The sequence below is a fragment of the Urocitellus parryii genome, chromosome 5 (assembly GCF_045843805.1).
Source record: "Urocitellus parryii isolate mUroPar1 chromosome 5, mUroPar1.hap1, whole genome shotgun sequence".
Taxonomy (NCBI): domain Eukaryota; kingdom Metazoa; phylum Chordata; class Mammalia; order Rodentia; family Sciuridae; genus Urocitellus; species Urocitellus parryii.
This window is the reverse complement of record NC_135535.1, coordinates 10596900-10616466: the sequence shown is the minus strand read 5'-3', so window position 1 is coordinate 10616466 and position 19567 is coordinate 10596900.

Here is a 19567-nt window from a genome sequence, read left to right as displayed (position 1 = left end):
GAGGTGCACATTGAGCTTTCTGAAAAAAGGAGAAAGCTCCAAACTCGTCCTCTGTGACCCAAAAGCCCTTCTGGTGACTCCCCCACCCCCAGGACTGGGCACCGAATCCAGGGGCGCTCTGCCGCCAGCCGCACCTCCAGCCCTTTTTATTTGTAAGTTTGAGACAAGGTCTCGCTAAGTTACTGAGGCCAGCCTCGAGCCTGCGCTCCTCCTGCCTCGGCCTCCTGAGAGCTGGTTACAGGTGCGTCACCACGCCGCGTCACTCTCAGCATCTGACACTGTCACCGCGGAGCTGAGATACAATCTCCACCTGTGATACAGAGATGCCGGCTGTAAACCAGCTCTGGGGCTCCTCAACCCGGAGGGCTCCTCTGCCCCAGGGATTGACCTTCTCCTCTGCTCAGCAGCATCAGCCTATTAAACCCCGGCCAAGCTGCTGCCCAACAAGCAGGAACCCTCTCCAGCGTGAAATGCAGCCAAAGCCAGGGTCAGGCCACTGTCCCCAGGACTCCCCAGCCCCCGAGAGAGTACTTGTGGGTGGTGGCTCCTCTTCTGATGGGCCCTAAAGGGAAACTTCGGTGAATAATGGCTCCTCTGTCACCTCTGGGGCCGTGTCCAATCCCCAGAGCGCAGCGCTGCTGAAGGCCACCTGGCCCTGGCCAGCGCCCTCCGACACCCTGCCGCCTGGCGATGGGCGGCCGCATTCAGCGAGATCAAGGGTAAAGGAAGGCGGCGGCCTGCCAGGGGACCGGGCGCACTCCATCCTGCGAGTGAGTGGGGACAGAGGGGTGGAGAGGGACTTCCCTTTGGGTGATCCGAGGCTACTTCTGAAAACTGTGGTCAAGTCTAAACGACCTGAGAATGTGCCGTTCTGGGCCGGGGCTGGGCTCAGAGGCCGAGCATCTGCCCAGCAGGTGAGGCCTGGGCTCGAGCCTCAGCTCTGCGTTCAGATAAATGAATGAAATAAAGGTCCGTCAACAACTAAAGACAGTTTTAAGAGGTACCGCTTCGGTCCTGTTGAGGTGTGCGCTCCAAGGCGTTAAGTCCCCTCATCACTGTGCAGCCAGCACCACGGCCCGTCCCCGGAACTCTGCTTCACCCCGATGTGAGTTCTGAACCCCTGGAGTGAGAGCTCCCCTCCCCCCGTCCCTCCCCCAGGCCTGGCCACTTGGTCAACTGTCCCAGGGACCTTGTGTAGACGGAGCGGGACAATGTTCACCCTTTACTTCTGGTTTCTTCCACTTCGCACCTTTCCAAGGTCCATCCGTGTTGTAGCCAAGCGTCTGAATTTCATTCCTTTTTTAGGCTGAATAGTAGTCCCCTGTACGTAGAAGTCACCTGTTCCTTATCTGTTCCTCTGTTGGCCACTTGGGCTGCGTCACCTTTTGGTACTGGGAACATGGGGTGCACCTGTCTAAGTCCCTCCTCTGGGTCCCTTCCAGGATGTTCCCAGGGGTGAGACTGCCGCTCATGTGGGAAGTCTGCATTTAATGTTTTTTTTTTTGGGGGGGGGCAGTACTGGGGATTGAACCTGGGGCACTCTACCCCTGAGCTACATCCCCAGCCCTTTTCAAATTTCATTTTGGAAAAAAAAAAAAAAAAAAAAGAACTAAATTTCATCTTGAGTCAGGTCCTGCTCAGTTGCTGAGGCTGGCCTTGAACTGGGTGGGGATCCTCGTGCCCCGGCCTCCCGAGTCCCTGGGTCCCAGGCGTGGGCCACACCCGGCGGAGCTTGACTTCCTGAGGAAGTTCCGTTCGGCTGCACTGCGCTCTGCGCTGCTCCACGGGACCTTTCTTGCTGATTCACTTCGACTTGTTCAGCTTCGCAAACCTTCTCCGATCTGACTAAGCGGGATCTGAACAGACCCTCCACTTCCCTGTCCTCAGGTGCTGGCTTTTATTGCCACTTTAGGGGTCACCCTGCAGAGGGTCCAGACGTCCAGCCAAAGCCCGGTGCTCTGGGCGTCTCCAGCCCCAGGTTCTCAGGTTGCCGACTGCGACTCGAAGGTCCTTTGTGCTAGGACCAGGACATGTGGCCCTCACCCTGAGGCTGGGGGACAGGGTCTGTGAGGGGACTTCCAGGCCGTGATGGTGGATGGGGACCAGGATGGGGCCATGTTCCCCTCAAAACCTCCGGGGGAGGCCGCTGGAGGTGGGGTGGCTGGGGAGGGGAGGGGTTCAGCCAAGCAGTGGGGCTGTGACAACGGAAATGGGGAGGAAGAGGCCGGGTGGGGACAGATGAATGGGGGAGACCAGAGAGAGGCCAGGTCCCCTGGAGGCCCACCAGAGAGAGGCCACAGGTCCCCTGGAGGCCCACCAGAGAGAGGCCAGGTCCCCCGCCCGACGGGCTGGGCTGGGAGCTGGGCCTGCTGGGAAGGGAAGCCTTGGCCTTCCCTGAGCTTATCCCGTGTCCCCAGGGTCACCGCGCCTGGCCAGCCTGCCGGGGAGGGGGGGCTACCTTCTGCTGAATCTGAACGGGCCTCCACTTCCCTTGTCCTCTGGCGCTGGCTTTTATTGCCACTTTAGGGGTCACCTGGCTAAGCAGTGCACCCCTGCCGGGCTGCGGAGGCCCCTCTACGTGGAGACGGAGCAGAGGTAGCTCAGAACCCTGAAGCCACCCGCCCTTCCCTGGGGCCTGTGCCAGGGTCGTGAGTGACCTCTGGATGTGCAAAGGTCGGGAACTCCACCCCAGAGCTGAGCCTGCCCACGCTGCACTTTCTGCCCTCCCCAGGCCTCCGACCACCCGGTGTCTTTACCCTGTAAAGACTCCCAAACCCTGCCCTCGGCGGGGGCTCTGCACCCCCCCTCCTCCTCTTTGGCCGCCTTGTGAATAGACCCTTTCCTGTTGGCAAACCTGGTCGTTGTCCTTCTGGTGTCCTGGGCCATGAGCACGCGGGCCTCAACCCCCAACACCAGTGGCCTCCCCCAAACCTCACGGCCCCACAACATCAGCCCCCACCCACTAGGGCTCCCTTGGGACGGCTGTGTCCTAGCAGTCTCCAGGGGTGAACACTGGACCTCACCACAACCCCCACTTCCCAGGTGAGGACCCTGCAGCTCAGAGAGGCTGAGTAACGTCCCCAGGATCACACAGCCCAGAAGTGGAGAAACCCACGCTCGTCGCCCCAAACTGCCTCTCTAACCCAGGAGTCTGTCCTGAGGGCCCTCGGGAGGGACATCACTCTCTCCACGAGATGCCATGTTCCCTTCCCACGGCGTCTTGGAAGTGGGGCCACCGCCAGAGAATCCTCAGCCCTTGGGCTTGGTCCCTGGTCCCCCTTCCCTCTGCACAGACTCCTGCAGCTCCGGCCCCCCCTCTGCAGGGACAGACTCCTCTAAAGAGAGGCCCAGCCCACCCCGCGGCCTCCGCGCTTTCTCGGAGCCGTGAGGGCTGCAGAGAACAAACACTCCTCTCCTTTGTCACACAGAGTAATAGACTCTTGAAAAATCACGTTCTGGAGGATCACAGCTGAGTCGTAGGAGCTGGGACTCTCCATCAAAGAGCCTCGGAACCGCCGGCTAATAGAATCTCAGCCGGTGACCAGAGATTCCAGGTCACTCCAGTCTCTCCAGGGCTGGGCTGAGGCAGTGACACGGAGCAGGGCTGGGGGACGGCGAGAGGGAGGAAGGCTTGGGGGGACAGGAAGGGGAGGGAGAGGCCCGGCCTGTGGTCACGCTAGAGGAAGCCGTTGGCGGGCGAGGCTGGCTCTGTTACTGATGGTTTTTAATTATGTAAATCAGCCCAGGGCCTGTGCCGGGCACAGGCTTGGCATCCATCAGCTGGCAGCAGAATTAATCAATAAATAACCAGCTGGATGGGGCCCGGGCCTGAGCGCCAGCCACGCCCCACCCCCACCCAGCTGCAGGCCGGGGAGGAGAAGGAGGGCCGCAGCCCAGGGCCATCAGGCCGTGGCACACGCCTGTACAAACCCGCCCGCACATACCAACCAGGCACGGTAGCAGTGGCTTCACACTGTGCACATGCCCGGGCAGACACACCTGTGTGTGCAAATCACACACAGAGTCAGAAGCAGCAGTGTCCCCGCCCCAGGCCCATGGGCCTCAGGAGCCCAGCAGTAGGGGATGAGATCCCCGTCCAGCCTCGCTCGCCCTTGACCCCTCTCGGCTCACAGCCACAAGGCCCTGTGACACTGGCTGGGCCGGGCCGGTGGCTTACAGATGAAGAAACTGAGACCCAGAGGAGGAGTCGGCCTGGGGTCACGGCCAGGGGCTCCCCCCTCTGCCAGCCCCTGCCCCCCTCAGATGCAGAGTGGAAACGGAGGGGCATCGCTGAGGCAGGGTCCCCTCCAGAGAACAGGGCCCTTGGTGACCTGGCAGAGAGGGCCGCAGGCGGCAGTGAGGCTGGTCCGGCCTCCCAGCTCCCAGGGTGGCTCAGCACCACCCTTAAACCAGCGCCTCACCTCGGCCCGGCTGCTCCTTCCTCATGCTCCAGCGTCAAGGGGAGGGGACTCCCATCACCAGTGGCAGGAGGGAGCTGGCAGGGAGACGGTCCCCTCTTCCCTTTCTGCCCCAGCTGCCCACGGCCTCTGCTGCCTGATTGGGGACCACTGAATCCTGAGTCAGAGATGAACCGAGGCATCACCAATCTCCTGACACCCAGCACTGCGTCCCTGTTCTCTGGGCCTGGGGACCGTGCCGTGGGGACCAGCTCTTGGCACCCACTCCCTGAGCGTCAGCTGAAAGGCTCCTGGGAGGCGGGAGAGGGAGCAGGGAGAGGTCCTCCCCATCAGAGCCCAAAGGAGACCAGGAAGGGCCTTCAGGGCTCCTGGGGAACCGCCTTTGGGGACCACCCACTTCTTAAAGCAGCTGAGCGACGCCCCGAGCCTTTTTTAATTTGAGTCAGAGTCTCACTGAGTTGCAGAGGCTGGTGGTGAACTTGGAGTCCTCCTGCCTCAGCCTCCTGGGTGCTGGGATGACCGGTGTGCGCCACGGCCCCCAGCTTGCTCTTCTTTTTAGGAGTCAGGGTCTACCGTGTTGCGGAGGGAGGCCGGCTTTGAACTCACGACCTGACCTGCCCGAGTCCACCGAGCTGGCCTTTCTTACAAGTTGCCAGCTAACGCCGCGACCGCGGGTGTGGGGGCCACGCTCTGAGAACCCACAGCCCGTGCGAGTGCCCACTGAGCAGCTCGACTCCGCTGACCCCCCAAACTCTCTGAGTGAGGGAGGTGAGCCAGGGCCCAAGGCCACACGGGGAGAGGGTGGCCCAACAGAAGGGGGGTCCTGAGGTGGAGGCAACTCCACCTCACCCACCGGCCCTCCTTCTACTCCCATCCCAACCCCCACCAGGAGCGAAAGGCGGAGCTGCCTTCCTGGGCAGAGGTGATCTCTTAATCTCCTGGGCTTTAATCTTGCAGCCCCATATAAACCCAAATCCTCCCAGGGAAAGGAAGGGGGTGGGGACACTGATCTGCCCTGGAGGGGAGGGTAATCTAGGCTTTAGGGTCTCACTTGGCCACAGATGTCCCACCCCCTCTTCTGGGAGCTCTGGGGGAGGAGCAGAGGACAGGAGAGGAGGAGGCGGAGGCAGCCAGAGGGGGACAGGAGGTGGACCCAGCGGTTCAGAAGGCCTCACCGGCAGGAGTTTCCTTGACCAAGAGGCAAAAGCATCGGCATAAAAAGAAAAAGCGGTAAACAGCGTGTCATGAGAACCGAGAGCCTCTCCCGGGTCAGGAGATCGTAATGCCTGTCCGGAAGGACCAGCATCACCTCACATAAAGCACTCCTACAGTGAATGACCCCCAGTCTTAAACAGGCAGAAGATACAGGGGCACCTCACCAAAGAGAAGATGCATCCAAACAGCAACTCGCACTTGAAAAGACGTTAGCAACCCTCAAGGGTCAGAAAATGGAGACCCTCCAGTTACCCTTCACACCCAGCAGGAGGGGCACCACTTGAGATTGAACATAGTAAGTCTAGGTGACAGAATCACCTCCCGTCACAGCTGGTCCCAGGGTCGAGGCTCAGCCACTGTGAGAACCCTCTGGCCGTCTCTTACTGCTCTGGATGGAATGTTGTGTCCCCTACAGAATCTGCACGGAAACTCGGTTGCCTGTGTGAGACTGTGTGACAGGACTAAGGGGGGTGCTTAGGGACGGTTTTAAGCCACAGGGGTGGGGCCTCCTGGACGGAGTTAGTGCCCTCGTGAAGAGGCTCAGGGAGCTGGTTAGCCTTTTGCTCCTCCGGCCACGTGAGGACTGTGTGACAGGACTAAGGGGGGTGCTTAGGGACGGTTTTAAGCCACAGGGGTGGGGCCTCCTGGACGGAGTTAGTGCCCTCGTGAAGAGGCTCAGGGAGCTGGTTAGCCTTTTGCTCCTACAGCCACGTGAGGACACAGCATGAAGGCACCGGCCCTTGCCAGACGCCGAATCTGCTAGCACCTTGATTTTGCATTTCTCGGCCCCCGGCGTTGTGAACAGTGAGTTTCCATTATCCATCGACCGCCCAGCTTCAGACAGCGGGTCACAGTAGGAAGGCCCGGAGACACCTGTGCCTGACCCACCCATTCTGCTCCTAGGAATTCACCGGGAGAAAGGGAAGCGTCTGTCCACGCAGTGACCAGGAGGCTTCCTGCAACAGAAAGCCACCCAGACGTCCATCGACAGGTCCCTGATCACCACCGTGGAGCCCCTCCCCGATCCTGGACACCTACCCATGATTCGTTCCATGGAAGAGACCCGAGGCTCCACGTGGCATGAGCCACTAGTTTCCCAGTAGTGAGACGCGGTTCCTCACGACTCCACCCACGGAAGACCTGGAGGTGGACGTCACTGGAACCCCTGTCCCTCACACCCGTTTCACAGATGGGCACCCACCTGCCCCCTGTGGAGACACCCATGGTGCCCGGGAGCCCAGCATTCAAGGCCCAGGTCCCAGATGCTGAGCCAGCCTCCAACTGACCCGGACCAGTCCTGGGACCAGGTGCCAGTGGTGCTCCATGCAGGTCACTGCTGCTGGGGACCTTGACATAAGCGCCAGGGGGATGGCAACTGCCCACCTGGACAGCAGGCCCTGCCACGGAGATCAAGGAGAAGCCAGAGAACATGACAAACTGTAAAGAATAAGCAGCTAAAATAAGCCCTGTCCCCTGGGTCTTGTCCTGGAAATGCAGCAGCTGTCCAGGAGCCGCCCCGCGAGGCTCAGGAGGACAGCTGAGACGCCCACACCAGGACCACCCGGGGGCTGGTACCTGGAACGGGCACTGGGTGGCCTGGGTCCAAATCTCTGCTCCAAGAGCCTTCTTGGACGTCCGACCGAGCCCAGCGGAGCCGTCAGGTGGTGGCAGCCCCAGGAGACACCGGCGGCCACCAGGAGAACTCCCCAGCTGAGCCTCCCGGAACTCCTGGCATCCAACCTGGCGAGCCGAAGAGAAGGACCCTTGTCACCACGAGCAACGTCACCAATCACAGGGGAGCAGGGGCGCGCCTCGTCCAGGCTGGGTTCACCAGAGAGGCCTGGCCGCAGGGGAGGGGCCGTGGGTCCTGACGCCCCCCCTGAGGACAGTGGGGGAAGGAGGGGGTGAGGTGCAGGCGAGAGGGGCAGCCAGGCCCGGTGTCCCTGGCCAGGGAAGCCCAGGCCCTGCGGCCTCTTTTGGACAGGAGCCCTTCAGGGGCTGAGCCAAGCTCACAGCTCAGGCCCGTTTCAAATTTGCAAAATGTCAGTGGATAAAATTGTAGCCTCCATTTTCCTCGAGTCTAAAGCCCCAGCTGCCTGGGGGCCTGGGGGAGCCTGTGGGGGAGGCAGACCCCTCGGCTCCTGGCATCTGGGGTCACGGTGCTCAGGAGCTTCCTGGGGAAAGATATTAGAGCCATAAAACTAACGGACATGGAATTTTTTTTCGTGGATACACCAGCACACTCTTTAATATCTAGAGACTGGATGTGAAATTAAGACTCCTGTGTCCAGTAAGTACACGATATATACAGCAGGACAACGTTCAGTGAAACACAGGGAACAAACGGCCGTGGGCAAGCTACAGTTTCCAGCACATTCTACAAGACGCCTTTTGCCACTTCTTCCTCCCACCTCCGTGAGCCTGCTGAACAGGTACGATTCCAAACACAGTATTTCCCGTGCATTTCTTAAAGCTCTTTACAAAAAGTTTTCTTCTACGACTTCTACTTTCAAACATGCCAAGCCCTTCTAAATACACAGAAGCTCTCCCACACGAGAACCTGGTAAATACAACCGTGCACGTCGCGGTGGTTAAAACCCGAGGGATCTTCTAACATGACCGTTTTGGCCTTGAATTTCTCCCTCCCCACTTCCTTCTCTCTAATTCAGGCAGTGGACAAGTGCAGCCGTATGTGATGCTTACAGATGGTTAAACAAATTCACAGCCAGAAATTATTTACAGAGGACAAGCTTTCCCATGGATTTAACACAATGCAGAAAATGTGCTAATTTTACTTTGTCATACACTGGCAATCTCTTTATCATCTAGAGACTCCAAGATGCAAAACTGGGTCTCCTTTGTCCATGATATGCACACTGCAGGGGTGGGGCTCAGCGGTACGGCGCTCTCCTAGCACGCGTGAGGCCTTGGGTGTGATCCTCAGCACCTAGTTAAAGTAACTAAATAAACAATAAACGTCTAACCACCTCCACAGCCCTGCTCAGAGCAGTGGGTTAACAGTTCCACTCCCCAAAGACAGTATTTGATATGAAGTTGAGCAAAAATGTATCTACCAAGCGATATTTTTACCACCTCTGCGTTTAACATAGGCAGGGCCCTTCTGAACATTCACCCGACGAGATGTTTCAGGTAAGGGCTTGGATTCCTCTGCCACTTACACCGTGGTCTGGAGTCAACTGCCCACAGGTAGCAGTGTTCTCATTTGGAAATGTCTTCAAAATATGAGCATTCTGGCCCGTCTCTGACCCGGGGGCTATGATGCTGACATCTTTAGAAGACCTTCTTTCCCAGGAATTTTCATACAAAACGGACATGATTTATGCTTAGGAACAGTACTTGGTCACACCGTGGCCACCTCTGTAACATCTAGAAAGACTGCGGACGTAGATGAGGACTCGTTTGTCCTTTATAGACACTCTGCACACAAAAGCAAAACACAGCCCGCGGACAGGAATGAGGAGTGAAATCCACACACAAACAACAGTGTGGACCACGCGGCCCAGGACCGGCTTCTCTTCCTTGTCCCAGCTTCTGCTCAAGGGAACGGGTGTCGCTCCTGGTGTCACTTCCAGAGGTGGCTCCATTTCAAAGTCGCTTCCAGAAGTCATTTCTGATTGTTTAAAACACATGGGAGGCCAGGCACCACGGTGCAGGCCTGGAATCCCAGTGGCTGGGGAGGCTGAGGCAGGAGGATCGCAAGTTCAAAGCCAGCCTCAACAACTTAGTGAGGCTCAGTGGTTAAGTGCCCTTGGGTTCAATCCCCAGTACCAATAAATAAATTAAAAAATAATTTAAAAGGGCATTTCCAAGACGTGAAGTTTTCTAACCATCAAACGGGGCAAGCTCTTCACACCCCTTATGTCCAGATTTGGCGAAGTTTTCTTTTTCAGCCAAGCTCTCTTTGAGAGCAGATTTTCCCAGTACACACAGGCCTTCTCCGGGGGCCGCAGACCTTGCCAGGGGGCACCGGGCACTTCGAGTTGGTCGGGGGATGCGCTGCCCCCCAGTTGGGCAAATCCAGGCCATTAACTGCACAGGTCGCTGTCGGCGGCTTCGCTCCAGACTCTTGAGGCCTCTGTTCCCAAGTTCGGGTTCGGGGACAGGCGAGGGCGCATCCAACCGAAGGAACGCCCCCCGCCCAGGCCCTGTGGCCCCGACGTCTGACCCTTGGTCGCCTTTGGGGCCTCCCGCCTTCTCGGGCCCTCGAAGCCCCTCGTCCTCCGCGGTGCTCGGAGAATGGCCCTTCTCCCCACCGGAGGGGGCCGCGGCCTCGACTGGACCCGATAGAGTTGGGCCTGGAGCCCCTGCAGCTGCGACCACGCCGTTATCGGGTCATCAAGGCCGGTCCTTGGCGGCCGCGCAGGGCAGAGGCCACAGCCTGTCCCCGCCGCCCGCCAGCTCACCGCAGGCTCCCCGGATCTCGGAACTCGCTCTCCCTTCATTGTGTGGTTTGGTCAGAGGCCGGGCCCCGCGGCTCCAGGCTGCAGGTGCCAGGTGCCAGGTCCCCTGTGCCTGAAAGCCAACACCCCGGGCAAGGAGAGCCGCCCCCCTCTGCCCTGTCGCCCGCACAGACCAGAAGGGTGACGCAGCTCCCAAGGTTGGCCCCTAGCCCATGGGCCACTGGCCGCGGGGCCCACCTGCTCCCGTCTAAGTCACTGTCTTAATTCCCCAGGACAGAGGGGACACCCCGGGACTGACTCCAGCCGCCTCCCCCTGAAGCAAAGCGGCCGGTCCCCCAGGCAGGCTCCCGCAGGGCCGCTCCCCTCTCCTGGAATGTTCTCTGCCTCCAGAATCCAAAACTCAGTGGATCTGAGGTCTAACTGCAGCCAGGCACCTGGAGCCCATCTCAGGCCACCTGCCCACAGGGTGAGCCGCGGGAAGCCACCCCTGCCCACGGTGGCCGCGCAGCAGGGGCAGGGGGTGGTGGGGGCCAGCAGCTGTGGGGAGATTTGCAGCCAGAACACGGGGCAGGTGGTCACCGAGGCTGGGCCAGGGCGAGCTGTAGGGTTGTGACCCAGGTGGTGGCCGGGGACCTCCACCTGGAAGGGGACCCCGCTCCTGATTTAATGCTCTTGAGCTTCTTAGTGCTTTTGGAGGGAGGGGCTTCCCTGGGCCTGGAGCTGGTCCAGGCTGGGCTCAGCCGCTGGCTCAGGACGCAGGGCTTCGGGCAGCGAGCAGGGCCAGGCAAAGGGGGAGGAGGGAAGCCCAGAGGAGTCTGGGAAGCCATCACCTGTCCCCACCACCCTGTCAGGAAGCAGGGGCACGAGGATTTGAACCCAGGCTGTGGGACTCCACCCTCCTATCTCCTGGGACAGCCCTCACAGCCAGCTGCTCTCCTGAGGGTCACTGGAGTTGTGTCCCCCTCCTCCAGGGAGCCTTCCTGGATTGCTCTGGCCCGGTCACGCCTGCCCTCCCTCCTCCCTTCACTGTTTTCCCACAGGGCTAGAGGCCAGCCTCTGCCTTCTTTTCTACTCTGCAACATGCCCGCCCCCTCTCCGAGGGTGACATTGAGGACTGCAGGAGCCTGGTCGGTGCCAGGTACACAGAGGCAGCTATCAAGTATCAACCGCCAACGACGTTCCTGGTGGAACTTCATTTCCTTATCGCACCTCCCCGGAAGGTGGAACTCCCAGTGCTGGACCCCCCTCACCGCTCCCACCCGCTGCTCCTGATTCAATTGACCCCTGTGGTCTCCTGGCGCAGAAGGAGCAGCCCAGAGCTTCCCCCTGGCTTAGGGTTATGGAGGCAAAAATAAGTGGTGATTATCAGCGATTCATTTGTCAAATGCAAGGTCAACAATCCCATTTGTCCCTGTCACTAGGACAGCGGCAGGAAGCTCCCCACGTCCCCAACTCTCTCCCTGACAATGGCAGAAATTCCACCATTCGAGCCAAGGGCCCAGGACAAGGAGCAATTTAGGAGCAGCAGCTGGAGGAGAGGCGGATCCAGGTCAGCCGGGAGGAAGGAGGGTGGGAAGGAGGGTGGGAAGGAGGGCAGAGGCGGACCCAGGGTGGCGGAGGGTTCTGCAGCCTCAGGAGCAGGCACACACTGTAATCCCCGCCCGCCCTGTGGTAGGGGCTTAAGCCTCCATCTAGAGGAGCCGAGCCCTGCCCCCAGACTCACAGGCCACCAAGGTCCCTAGCAGGGCTTCCCAAAGGCTCAGCAAGGCACCCCGCAGGGCTAGAGGCCAAACTCAACAGAGGAGCAACACAACACACACCCCAACAAAATCACACACACGCACACACACACACACACTCACACACACACACTCACACACACGCACACACACACGCACTCACACACATGCACACTCACATGCACACTCACATGCACACTCACACACACACACTCTCACACACACACGCACACTCACACACACAGTCACACACTCTCTCTCTCACACACACTCTCACACACACACTCACACTCACACACACACACTCACACACACTCACTCACACACACTCACCCAGGCATGTGGTGCACTAACCACAGGCCAGGCACAGGCACACGTCAATCTGACCTCCCACGGGCATGACAAACCCCAGGAACGTCATCCTGTCCTGGAGGAAGCCGCAGCCCTGCTCTGCTGGAGCCCACCTCTTCTCCACAGGGACCCACCCCAGGGAGGTTCCTGTCACCTCATTCCCTTCCCCAGGAGCGTCCCCCAACCCATGCGTCCTCTATCGCTGTCCCCTGAGCCTGGCCTGTGGGAGCCTGTGGCCTCTACAGAGGCTGCTCCAACAGCTGCAGAGGGAGGGACTCCCCACCGCAGGCCACTCTGCCTCCTGGGAGGAGCTGGCCAGAGAGAGAGTGAAAACACAGATTAGAGCAATTAGAGAGGAGCCTTGGGAGGTCACAGGGACCCCCCACACACTAATCACAGCTCCAGCACAGCCATGAGGCACTGATGCCAAAGCAGGAAGAGAGCTGGGCTGGGGGGCAGGCAGACCCCCTTATGTTTGTCTGAGTCACGTCCATGCCACAGAGAGGCACATCACTGAAGTTCCATTCCCCAGAGGGGACACTAAGGCCTGGGGCACTGATGAAAGGGACCCGCCAAAGACCCCGTCCCGGCCTGGTCTTCCCGGCTTGAGGTGGAACCAGGCCCTGGGAGAGGACCCCGTGGGCTTGGGATCCTGCTCTCCGCACTTGGCCTCTCTGGAAAGAACAGAGCTGAGCAGGAGGCCGACCCAGCTCTGATGGTGCTCACAGCGGGCTGCCAGTTGCACACGGGGCAACCCTGACCTTCACCAAATGGCAGGATTCTTTAACTGATGGCTGCTGTCCAGCTGGTCATGTTTGTTTAGCAGGGTGAAGAGACGTCTGTGGAATTTTCTTCCCCTGGTTGGGAAGAATTTCCATGGAATCTCAGTGCAAAGGGCCCACGCTGGTGCCCCTTTATCCCATGAGGTCCCTCCAAGCCCATCGAGTGCCCCCAGAGGCACCCAGACGCCTTAACCTTCTGGTCAGTCCTACCTGGCCCTGGGGTGGGTTGAGAAGCCAGTGGTGAGGCAGGAGTGCCCTCTGCTGGTGACGCCCACACTGCCCACGGGCTCCAATCCTGGGTCCAGGTAGTGGGCTCCCCCTGACATCTCAGGCCTCCTGGCTGGCTGGAGGGATTATAGGACCCAGCATGGAGCCCTGAGGAGGCGCTTCAGCAGCACCTGAAGAAGCTGCAGCTCCATTCCTGTCCCAGCCCCAGGGAGTATAACCCGGGGGCAGGTTCCTGGGTGGACGCCAGGCAGGGTCAAGAAGGCAGGGACGGCTGCCCATCATTGAGCATGGACCATTGAGGGGGCCCAGGAACTGGGAGCCAGATGAAGTCGGGGATGAGCGAGTGGGTGAGTGAATTCACCGCTTCCTAAAAGGGGCTGGGAATCGGGATTCACGAGAGAGGTCTACACAACAGCAGTGAGCCGGGAGTGGATCTACTCTGGTGTGAATTAGAGGTGGCGTCTCTGTCCCGTCACATCCTTCTATCTAAAATGTCCTAGGTACAGAAGAGTCGATGTGGAAACTGTTAGGTAAATAACACGGACATCCTCCGCTCTGGGCCTCTGCACTCAGTACAGAGTCGTGGATGGATGAAGAGACGTTAGGGCAGGTTTTGAACGATCTTTGGCAATGGGTCCCCTGTTCTGCTGTGTAGGCGGGACAGTCCCCTGGGCAAGTCTGTGTCTTTGAATCTCCGGGGGGAGGGTGCTGAGGAGGAAGTTTCTGTGTCATCAACAGTCCTCAAAGGTGACTGCCCTTTACAGAACATCGGGGCTTCGCTGCCTTTGGAGATAGTGACACTGAACTCAGCCCCCACCCCCACCCCCACCCCGGGGATTCCTCTGCTGGGTAAGAGCTTGGACCAGCCAAACGCCAAGGTTTCCTGTACTCAAAAGGAACTGACCTGCTGTCTATGTGAACCAGCTTCTGGATCGACACAGTACAAAGTGAGCGTGTGTTTACCATGGTCTTGATACATCTGGATTCAGAATGTCTCACTTGTCCACCCTGCACATCATTCTCCATGTGGCACGTCTTTATGATCAGTTACGATCACAGCGGCTGCTGTGCCGAGCACGCAGGGTTTGCTGTCCTGAGTTTATAAGTTCGTTGATGAGACTTTTCTCCCCTGAAAAATGACTCCCCATCTGGAAAACGGTGACTGGCTAATTATGAACATGTATTAATAAAATGCAGTTATAACCTGTTTCTCTCTCTTAACTGGGTCCTGATTCGCTCATAGTAATTCTCAGTGGCGGCCCGGATGGCTGGGCTGGTTTTTTGCAGAGGGCTGGTCTGTGTTTCTCTAAACCCCACACTACGGCGGGTGGACAAGTTAAGGCTGCATTTGATGTGCGAGCAGTTCAATTATCTTGTTAGATACTCTGGATAAGAGAAAAAGAATTTCCACTCATGAATTTTCATCATTATACCTCTGGGAAAAAACATTGAGAAAAATAAATTTTGTCCTCTTGGCGAAGACTGGCAGACATATTGCTGTCAAGTCTGATTCTTAGGTCAGTTTAATAGTGTTCAAACAACAGGATTTTTTTGGGGGGGGAGAGGATTTAAAAACAAAGCATAAATAGATTTGACATAGCACAGGGTCAGAATTAGTTCTGTTGATGGCAAGTTATTCAATATTAATTCTACTTTATGAATAAATGCAATTAAGTTGCAAATCCCTTAACAGAGTGAAATGTTAGGCCAGTGTTTTAATTGGTATTAGGAAATGTCAGATTAGCGTCCCAAAGGAAGACGAAATCTTTGGCATGATGCTGAAAACATATGTGTTAGTTTTAAAGCTGTGTCTTGCTCTTTTACATGACTACTGGGGAATAAAAATTGGTACCACCACTCTCAAGGGCAGCTGGACGGCATCCACCTAAATGATAAATGTACCTTCTCTTAATTCATCAATCCCTCTGCTAAGAGAAATTTATTTTCCAACATGCTCAGTGTGGACATAATAACACGAGTACAAGAAAACTCACTGTAGCATTGTTGGAAAAACAGCCTGGATGTCCATCATCAGAGACTGGTGGATAGAAAACTAGAGAAGTAGTATTTGGACTATCTTGGCTAAAGGAGATTAGGGATTCAACGACGACACAACCCAATTAAAACCTGGGCAAAGGACTTGGACTGACATTTCTCCAAAGAAGATATGCAAATGGCCAACAGCATGTGAAAACAGGGCCAACATCACTCGTCACCAGGGAAACACGGATCAAAACTGCAATGAGGTACCATTTCACACCTATTACAATGGATATTAAGCACGCACACAGTAGAGAATAAGTGTTGGTGGGATGTGGAGAAATTGGAACCCTTGTGCTTTTCTTGTGAGAATATAAAATGGTGTAGCTGCTATGGAAATACCATCAGAGTTCCCTAAAAAACTTAAAACACAGAATTATCATATGATCCAATAATTCCACTGCTGGGTATATACCTTGAAGAATTGAAAGCAAGGATCGATATTTGTACCCAGGTTCACATCGTTATTCACAGGTGCCAAAAGATGCCAACTACCCAAATGATCATCAATAGACAAATAGTTAAATATTATACTGTCATAAAAAGGAGAGGAACTCTGAGATATGCTTACAACATGGATGAATCTTGAAAACATTCCACTTAGGCATTAAGAAGAGGTTTTGGTGATGGTCACACCACCTTATAAATGAATGTTGCTGAATTAAACACTTCAACATGATCAAAAAAGCAAATTTATGGTATACATATTTCAACAACATTTTAAGAATTTTTTTTAAAGTGAGGAAGTCTAAATCTCTTCCCTTTGAGGCTGGGCCACCTTGGTTAATAAGTTATGCTGCCTGACTTCCCAGGGGAAGTCACAAGAGGCGACACAGCTTCTGCCGAGCTGTCTTGGCTGGGAACCCTGAGCCAAGAGTCCAGTTGCCCTGCAGATCCCTGCGAGAGACACCGGACATGGCCTCTTCCCCATCTAGGCCTCAGACAGGTGAGGGACTCCAGGTGACCCAGCCCCAGCCTGGAGCCCCGCCTGCCGAGGCCAGGTGGAGCCGGGACAGGTGTTCTGCTGAGACCTGCCAGACTGCAGATCCTTGAGCAAAAAGGCGTGGGCAATAGACGACGGGTACCGTGGACACGCCGTGAAGTAGGAGTCATCTCAGTTTGGTTTCCGTGACACAGATTCACGCTGTATGAACTCTTCTTGCCAGACAATTGCTTGACTGGGTGGCTTCACTCTCTCTAAACCCCTACGGGTGCAAGGTCGCTGTCACCCTGGTTCTGAATGAAGCTGGGGTCCCGGGGTTGGAGCCACAGGGGGCTCTCTACCCAGAGGGCAGGGCTGTGGGCAGGAAGGAGAAGGCGGCGGGGCACCCAGCCTGGAGGTTCGCCCACCACTTCTCCCCCAGGTCGGGCTCCTGCTCAGAGGTCCTTGAAGTAAAATCCAGAATGAGGAGGAAGGAGTGAGCGGGAGTCGTCACCTGAGATGGGACTTCAAGAGATTTGAGCAGAAATTATGAGGCCAGAGCCAGAGGACTCCGGGTCAGGGGCTGTAGGGTTGTTAAGCGCGGAAGAATCTAGAAATAAACCCATACTGCAGCCCCCGGAGACCTCCCCCGTCTCCTGCCTGCTCAGGTCCTTCCCGCTCCTCCCCCCAGCTCTGCAAGTCCTGCTTGTGGCCACAGGGGAGCAGAAGCCGAGTAAGGAGCACCCCACAACCCAAGGGCGCCCCTCTGCGCAAGTTCCATCCCTGCGCGGTGCGCACGGCAGCGGTCCCACCCGCCCAGGCCACGCCCCCTCTAGCCAGGGTCCTCTGCTAACACCAGAGGGTCTGATGGCCCATCCCGTCACACAGGACCCAGCCAGTGGTCACCCTCACTGCAAGGGACGCTGGAAACACGTCCGGCTGGGGGCCCAGGAGGAAGAGCTAAAGAGGCCATGACTCCTCAGGATAAGAGCCCGGTGGCAGCCGCCACCCACCCCGTTTGCCATGTCTGGCGCTAAGCGTGGGGTGCGAGGACCTTAGAAAATGGGGAGTCTACGGTGGACGCCCGTGCTGGGTCCTGGGCCTGGAAGGAGGGGACGCTCTCCTCCCAGCGGCCCTGGAGCGATGGCGGGAGGGGTGCGCGCTCTCATTTCTCAGATTAGGAGGCAGCCTCTGAGCTCTGAGCCCGGCACGGGCCACGCTGATCCTCCACCTCTGCGCCAACCGCTGGAGCCTGGGGCCTGGCGGCCTCCCCAGGCCACACCCTTGCTGAGGGGCATCTCCAAGGCCGCTCTCCTTCCTAGCAGTCAGTGGACCGTGCTTGACACACGGGGGGCTCCTGGGGCAGCAGCTAGAGCCACTCGTCCCCACAGCGCCCTGGCTGCGAGCACAGCCCTTGAACACAGTGTTGAGGTGTAAAGGAGCCAAAAGCCAGTGAGAGGGTAGGTTAGGGGCTACAGTGGAACAGCTGCATGAGCTGGAGCACGTCATCGCCAGGCTCGTGGATACCACTGTGAAATGACCGTGAACCAGGTACCTGCAGCATCAAGTCAGTCACTCGCACTGGGCCGTCGGGAACGGAGTGGCTCAGTGGACGAGAAGTGTGGCCGTAGGGACTCCACCTCGGCTGTTCTGGAACCCATCCTCATTTTCCTGTCGCTGCTCCTGTGAGGAGGGACTTGCAGGACCCACTTCTGAGAATCAGAAACGAAAATTGTCTTCTTATTAAAAAAAAAAATTGTTTGTCTGTACTCTGTGCCCCACAGAATGTCCCAACTCAGGATATGGTGGTGGTGGTGGTGGTGAGCTCCGTCCTGGGTTTGAGTACAGCTACGGGGCTGCGTGACTTTGAAGTGGATCAAGGCCCGGCTCACCTGAGACTCGGGACACGGTGGTTGAGCACCTGCTCGGACCGAGACACGGCTCACCGAGTTGTAAGCTCCCTGCTTGCGTGACGCCAAGAAAGGCCCCTGAGTTGTGGTTTCCACCCTTAAATTCCCGGGACACAGGCCAGGCTGTTCTCCCACCGAGCATCAGTCTCTCGGGGTGGGTGACAGTCCCTGGCCAGGTAAATAAAGCGCTCTTCTGTTTGAATTCGGACTTGAGAGTTTTCCGAGGCGGCTCCCCAAGACAACAGTCGGGGTTCAGGCCATGTCTGGGGGCTCATTTGCTCACACAGGCTCAGGCTTCATGCCTTGCTGCTTGCACAGTATGGGGGTCCCTGATAAGTCATAAATCAAGGGGTGTCCACCAGATGGCCCCTGTGTAGAGTCAGCAACACCTACAACAGGACCTTGGCCTCCCTGAAAGTCACTCCTGAAACAGGGATGAGGATGACTCCACGCGGGAGCCAGGACCACAGAGTCACCTGCACCCCATCAGGCCCGGACACACAGAGATCTCGCCCCCGCCGAGCCCAGAGGCCTTCGGGAGGCCGGGCTCTGTCCGTGGTGCTGAACTCCCGGCTCCAGCCGCTCACTCTCGGGAGCCTGGTGAAAACAGTCTGCATCTTGGGAGAGCTGGGTTCTGCGGGTCCAGGGGGAGCCCTGGAATCTGGTTTTGCCAAAAACCTGCCGTTCTACACCTCCACCCTGGTACTGGCCCGTGTCTAAGCCCCGTCAGGAACCGCCTGGCCTCCTGGGGTGGCTGCTCTGGGCCCAGCGCTGGGCCAGAGACCGCGAGGCGCAGACCAGGCCGGGTCCTGCTGTGGGGGGCTCAGGGCCCCCTGCTCTGTGTGGACGGTGCCCCGCCCACGCCTGTGACTCTCAGGCGGAAGATGAGACGTGTGGCGACAGGAGTCATCTCAGCCACACTGAGGTCCGCATCTGTCCCCGGGGTCTCCACACCCCGTCAGCAGTGGGCACACCTGCTCAAGACCCAGAGCCCCCGGCAGCCCTCCCCCGCCTGCTGGCTGTCCCCGCTGCTGCCTTTGAGGGCAAGGTCTGCACCCAGCTCAGGAGCAGACTCCACCCCACCCGCCCCCACGTTGCCCCAGGAAGCCAGCAGTGAAGTGGGGGGGGGGGAGCAGGAGGGTCCCAGGTCACAAAGCTGCTGGGACAAAGGTTTGTAACAAGCAATCAGGGTGCGCCTCCGGGAACCAGGCTCGCGGCCAAATGCAAATCAGGCAGGGCCATTCCAGCCCAGGGCCGCCTCTCCTCCCTCTGGGTGCGTGGGGAGCAGGACGGGAGCCAGAACAGCTGTGCTGATGCAGACAGATGTTCTCCAGGCCGAATGTGGGGCAGGGAGGAGAGAGTGGGGGTGGGGGGGAGGACAGAGCTTTTCCACGCACTTACGGGGGGGGGGGGGCGCTGCCCAGGGACCTCCCGCCCCCTCCTGCCTCAACAGCCACCAAGGCCCCCCGTGAAGGAAAATTCCAGACGTGATATCATGTCACCCACGAGTATTTCAAAATGCATCTTTCACCTCTTAGAAC